General features: G+C 37.3%; 1 pseudogene; it reads right to left on the bottom strand.

The window, feature by feature from the left end:
• Positions 1 to 5551, bottom strand: part of LOC117802938 — a 22153-nt pseudogene extending 16602 nt beyond the window's left edge.
• Positions 5552 to 6865: the final 1314 nt, after the last annotated feature.

Here is a 6865-nt window from a genome sequence, read left to right as displayed (position 1 = left end):
GCAACTTACTTCACCTTCTTGATTGATTCTTATTTCTCCCAGTAACTAAAAAGGTATTGAAAGATTATTGTGTTAGCACTCTACAAGCCGAAACTCATTAATCTTCAGAACAACCCTGTGTCATGGGTACAGTAATCTGTTAATGGTGTGGGGCAACGAGGCGTGGTCATATCTATCTCCCAGGATTGGTGTGGAAGTGAGATAAGGAGTAATGAGATAGGTCAACGCTTGTGTGCTTCTACTTTGGAAACTGTGACCATATGCTTTATCCCTTGGGATTTTCTCGATTCATGTAGGACACAGACTCTCAAACTCTTCTCTTCCTCTCTTCCTTGTTGTCCCCAAAGAGAAGAAACATAAGATCCCGTATTGTTTTAAGGATTTTATTATTGATTCTTGTTGAAGGAAGGAAAGAATTTGAGGTGGCCTTAAAAGATGGGTGGAATTTGAATAGGTCGAATGTGGGAAGAGTGTTTCAAGCAGAACAGAAAGTGAGCAAAATCTTAACAGCAGGAATAATACTCTTCAAAGGCCAGTGATGAATAAACACATCACAGCATTAAAACTTGATAATTCCTAAAAACAAAAAGCAAAAACCAAAAGAGAACAAAAAATCCTTGATAATTCTTTGATATCCGTCAGTGTCCCATCTCCTCCCAGAAGTCTTCCTTGTTGGCATCCTTCAAGATACTCTGTCCTTCCCATGTTTGTTATTGTCTCCAAAAGAAGCTTGGCATGGTGCTATATTCAGCTTGGAAGACAGTATATATCACAGTATATTTAAAATACATTTTTAAAATGTAGTCTTTTTCCCTCTGACTTTGCCCTGCCTGAAGATCAGAAAACTTCTGGAATACACCCTTCTCCTAGTGTAAGGAAGCTAGAAGGTGCTCAATACATCATTAGGTTTGGGATTGCTTTGTCAAAGTCACAGTCAAAGTATAGCAGACAATTCAGCTTCCCAAAGCAAACGTACTGATGGAATTTGTATGCTATTGCTTTGTGTAGACAAAGCCTTCTGCTTAAGTGTTTAAATAAATATTTTGAAGATATTTTCAGAACCTTGAAAAGTGAAGATTGGTCTTCACATTCATTCCTAAAAATTGCGGGAAGCATTACAAATTCAAGAAAAGATGGATTATTTTGACTGAATTATCTGAGGCTTTGTATATTAAACGTTCTTTGTTTATAAAATGAGTTTAGCACTGTTTAAAAACACTTTTACCTGATTCTTTGTCTATCTTTATGTATGTTATAAACACATCACTGTGCTTTGGGACTTGTTAGGGCAAATAAAATTAATGTGCGCTCCAGTGAGAATTCTTTTAACTTAACCCTGTGGTGACTTCATGTGGAAACAAGTATGTTATAACAACTTAGGAAATTCTTTCCCAACTATCCTCTCCACTTACTCTCCTCTATGAGTGTGGAAAATCTGCTTGACCATGTAGTCTGATTGGTCAAGTAGCGGCTTACACAGTATAACCAACCTTAGCCAATTTATCAGTGCTTTTGGCTGATGACGTGACGAGGGCAGGTCAGACTCCTGCCCATGAGGCCTGTTTACAAAGACAATGGTAAAAAAAAAAAAAGGCATTAGGATCAACATTTCAGCACTATTTTCAATTTTTTAAAATTTTTCATTTATTTTTAAAAAATATTTTATTTATTTGTCAGAGAAAGAGAGAGCACAAGTAGGGGGAGAAGCAGGCAGAGCCAGAAGCAGGCTCGGCTGAGCAAGAAGCCTGATGTGGGCTCGATCCCAGGACCCTGGGACTATAACTCAAGCCAAAGGCAGACGCCCAACTGACTGAGCCACCCAGGTGTCCCAGCACTATTTTCATTTTAAAATAACTTAATTTCATGGAGGAATAAAGGGAGAGCATTTCAAGTTTTGGAGAGATTTTCCATTTTCATATTTCAAAGATAGGACTCCTGATTGCCAGGTCACATGATCACTTTGTGACTATATGTAAACCCCTGCATTATGGGACCATCATGAACCAAAGGGTCTGTACTCCTTATCCTCGGTTGTTGGCTGACTTATTTATTGCTCATGTTCACTCCATTTTGTGTGGACTTTCAGGTAGAATTCTGTGACTCCACTATGACTGATCATTTTGGCTGTGATGCATCTCCTCTCCTGGAAACTTCATGTTAGGGTACACGGTTCATAGAGAAAACAATCATTACCTATGCTTCACTAGGATTGATCATGACCCTCATTCGTGTGGTGCTGTTTTATATTTACATCATCAAGACTACGTTAAGATTTCCTTCTGCTCAACAAGAGGGGAAAAAGCCTTTTCCACCTGCGCTTCCTACATAATTGCAATTTCTATCACAATGGCAGCTTAATCTTCATCCATATCAAGTTTTCAGCAAAGGAACAAGGGGCCACTAATAAAGGAGTATCAGTACTCATTAATTCTGTGACCCCTGTGCTAATCCTCTTCTTTATATCCTGAGAAACAAGCGAAGCAAGCTTTCAAGAATTCAATCAAAAAATGAAATTTCTATCAAAGTAAAAGAATGAAGACACTCAGGAATAATGTTTTCCCCTGAACAGTCTAGTCAACTTTACTGCATCCAGATTTTGTCAATGTGGGCTTCTTTCCAAAAATTTTAATGTTTATTACAAAATCTATACTCATATCATTACTTTCCCTTTTATTGCGTGAAAACAATAAAAATGTGCCTTTCTTCCTTAGAGTAACATAATTTTTTTCCGGGACAGGCATGCCTACACTCAACTCTTTCCTAACCTTTTCATAATATAGCCGAAATACAGAACTATTTTGCATGATTAAGTATTTAAATAGGGACTTCTGGGTAAGTGATGGATAAATATGATCATTTAATTTGTTAATAATGATATCATAAGGATAAAACACCAATGAAAAAAAAGAGAAAAAATGAAAACCAAAAGAATACTTCAACACCAATAATAAAATACAAAGATGAATTTTAAAATGAATAAAATCGATTCCAGCCTCAATGCAAAGGGTTAGCAAACTGGAAAAATTCACATGGTAGAAACGTGAAAAAAATTACAAAAGACACTAGCAAGATTGACTGGTTTCACTGTAACATAAATGAGGTGGTTTCTTCTCAAAAAACCATATAAAAGAATAACAAATTGCACCAGAATACCAAAAAAACCATATGGTTAATCAAAAGCACTGCAGTTTCCAAGCAGCATAATAGATGATGAAAATTAAGTTTTTCTTAAAAATTCACATCATGATCCTTACTAACTTCAGTAAAGGGATGATATAAATACAAGGAGAATTAGTGGAAAAACATTAAAAAAGACTTGAAGAATAAATAATGGGAATGACTCAAGGCAGAAAAAAAGGCAGCATGTGGAAATTGTGATCAAGAATATTCCTGAAGACTGAGATGCCCTTCAACAGATGACTGGATTAAGAAGATGTGGTCCATATATATAATGAAATATTACTCAGCCATCAAAAAGAACGATTTCTCAACATTTGCAGCAACATGGACAGGACTGGAGGAGATTATGCTAAGTGGAAATAAGTCAAGCAGAGAAAGACAATTATCATATGGTTTCACTCATTTATGGAACGTAAGAAATAGGAAGGTCGGCAGGAGAAGGAAGGGAAGAATGAAGGGGGGTAAGCAGAAGGGGTAATGAACCACGAGAGACTATGGACTCTGGGAAACAAACTGAGGGCTTCAGAGGGGAGGGGGGTGGGGGAATGGGATAGGCTGGTGATGGGTATTAAGGAGGGCACATATTACATGGTGCACTGGTGTTATATGCAAATAATGAATCATGGAACTTTACATCAAAAACTGGGGATGTACTGTATGGTGATTAATATAACAAAATAANATGGAACGTAAGAAATAGGAAGGCCGGCAGGGGAAGGAAGGGAAGAATGAGGGGGGGTAAGCAGAAGGGGTAATGAACCACGAGAGACTATGGACTCTGGGAAACAAACTGAGGGCTTCAGGGGAGGGGGGTGGGGGAATGGGATAGGCTGGTGATGGGTATTAAGGAGGGCACATATTACATGGTGCACTGGTGTTATATGCAAATAATGAATCATGGAACTTTACATCAAAAACTGGGGATGTACTGTATGGTGATTAATATAACAAAATAAAAATTATTAAAAAAAAAAAAAGAATATTCCTGAAGAGGGCACCTGGGTGGCTTAGTTGGTTAAGTGTTTGCCTTCAACTCAGGTCATGATCTCAGGGTTCTGGGATTAGGCCCCGAGTCAGGCTCCTTGCTCAGCAGGGGGCCTGCTTCTCCCTCTCTGTCTGCCTGCTGCTCCTCATGCTCTCTCTCTCTCTCTCTCTCTCTCTCTCTGTCAAATAAATAAAAAAATCTTAAAAAATATATATTATTGAAGATAATTTTTTTGAAATGGAAGGTAAAGATATAAATGAGGGACCTGTAGTCCTAATGTAGTCTCCAGTAATAGTTCTCTCATAAAGATTACATAACACTTTTAATTTTTTTAAGATTTATTTATTTTAGAGAGAGAGAGCACAAGTGCGAGGGGCAGAGGGAAAAGGAGAGAAGATCCCAAGCTGACTCTTTGCTGAGTGTGGAGTCCCATAAGGGACTCGATCCCAGGACTCTGAGATCATGACCTGAGACAAAACCAAGAGTCCACCACTTAACCCACTGCACTACCCAGGCACCCCACCTTATTTCAAAGTTCTCAGGCTGCTAAGATGAATGATTTAATGGGGCAGGAGGTATGGGGGAGATATATTTAAAGAGGAAAGTAGAAGGGCACCTGGATGGCTCAATCAGTTAAACGTCTGCCTTTGGCTCAGGTTATGCTCTCAGGGTTCTGGAGGCTCCTGTCATGCTCTTGGGTGGGATCCTGGGTTTGAGCCCCACATCAAGGTCCCTGCTCAGCCTCTCCTTCTGCCTCTTCCCCCAACTCCTGCTCTCTTTCTCTCTCTAGTAGATAAATAAAATCTTTTTAAAAAAAAGAAAAAATAATAATCTTTTTTTAATAAAAAAGAAAATTTTAAATAAAAAAGAAAATTTTAAAATAGCTTTAAACTTTTTGGGGTAATTTTATCTTTTAATATAGAAGATGAACCTTGAATCAAGTAATAGAGGTAATTAAAATTTTTATTTGAATAAAGAGAACAATAAAATTATAACTTTATCTTATTTAGCAGTGATGATATATTATGCATAGTAAATTCCTTCCAGACAGTCATAGAAAATATGCGAGTCTTGTGTTCTGAATCCATTTTATTGGGAGAGGGTGGTAAATCTTACGGGAAGTTAATTTTCTGGCTCATTACGCATAGCCAGTAAATGAAGGAATCCAGATTTAAATGCCTTCTGGTCCGCTTCCAAGTACCTTGCTCAGTCTCCTCCCTATGCAATTTCCCCATTTTCTCCTCCTCCCTGCCCCTGGTAATTACCATTGTATTCTCTCCTTCTTTGAGTTTGACTATTGCAGATTCTGTAAGTGAAATCATACAGTATTTGCCTTTCTGTGACTGACTTATTTCACTTACAATAATGTTGTTCAGATTCATCCATGTTGTCACAAATGCAGGAAGTCACTTCTTTTTTTAAAGCCAAATAATATTCTATAATGTGTATGTACATTTTCTTTATCCATTCACCTATCTGCAGGCATTTGGATTGTTTTCTTATATTGGCTATTTGGATAATGTCGCAATGGCTGTGGGAATGCAGATAGGTCTTCAAGACCCTGATTCCAATTCTTTTGGATACATACCCAGAAGTGGGGCTGCTAGATCTTATGGTAGTTCTAGTTCTAATTTTTTGAGGAATCCTCATAGTGTTTTCTATAGCAGCTGCACCATTTTGCATTGCTATCAACAGTGTACAAGGGCTCTCTTTTCTCTATATCCTGACCTTCACTTGTCTTTTGTGGATTTTTCTAGAAATAGCCATCCTGACGGTTGTCAGGGGATATATTATTGTGCTTTTGATTTGCATTTCCCTGATGACAGTGACTTTGAGTGATTTTCTTCATACACCTGTTGGCCATTTGCACATTTCCTTTAGAGGAGTATCTGTTCAAAACCTTAGCTCATTTTTTAAAACAGGGTTATTAGTTTTGGCTACTGAGTTGTAAGAGTCCATTACATATTTTGGAGATTAACCCTTCATCAGATACATAGTTTGCAAGTATTTTCTCCCATTGCATAGAAGATCTTTTAATTCTGTTGATTGTTTCCTTTGCTTGCTGAAGCTTTTTAGTTTGATGCAGTACCACTTGCCTATTTTTGGCTTTTATTGCCTGTGTTTTTGTTGTCATATCCATGAAATCATTATCAAAATCAATGTCATGAAGATTTTTGCATATTTTTCCTCTATGAGCTTTACAGTTTCAGGTTCTGTACTTAAGTCTTTAATCCATTTTGAGTAGATTTTAAAGTATGATATAAGATAAAGGTCCAATTTCAATCTTTTGTATGTGAATATCTAGTTTTACCACAGCATTTGAAGAGACCATCCTTTCCCATTGTATATTCTTGACACCCTTGTTGAAAATGAGTTCACCATATATGTGTGGATTTATTTCTGGACTGTCTATTCTGTTTCATCGGTCAATATGTCTGTCTTTATACTGGTACCGTACTCTTTTGATTGCTGTAGGCTTGTAATATATTTTGAAATCAGGAAATGTGATGCCTCCAGTTTTGTTCTTTCTTTTTTTTTATTTGTATCTTCAATTTTTTTAAATGATTTTTTATTATATTATGTTAGTCACTATACAGTACATCCCCGGTTTCCGATGTAAAGTTCAATGATTCATTAGTTGCGTATAACACCCAGTGTACCATGCAATACGTGCCCTCCTTTACCACCCATCACCAGTCT

The sequence above is a fragment of the Ailuropoda melanoleuca genome, chromosome 7, assembly GCF_002007445.2.
Source record: "Ailuropoda melanoleuca isolate Jingjing chromosome 7, ASM200744v2, whole genome shotgun sequence".
Classification (NCBI taxonomy): domain Eukaryota; kingdom Metazoa; phylum Chordata; class Mammalia; order Carnivora; family Ursidae; genus Ailuropoda; species Ailuropoda melanoleuca.
The sequence above is the reverse complement of the archived record's forward strand: the minus strand, read 5'-3'. Positions and strand labels throughout refer to the sequence as shown.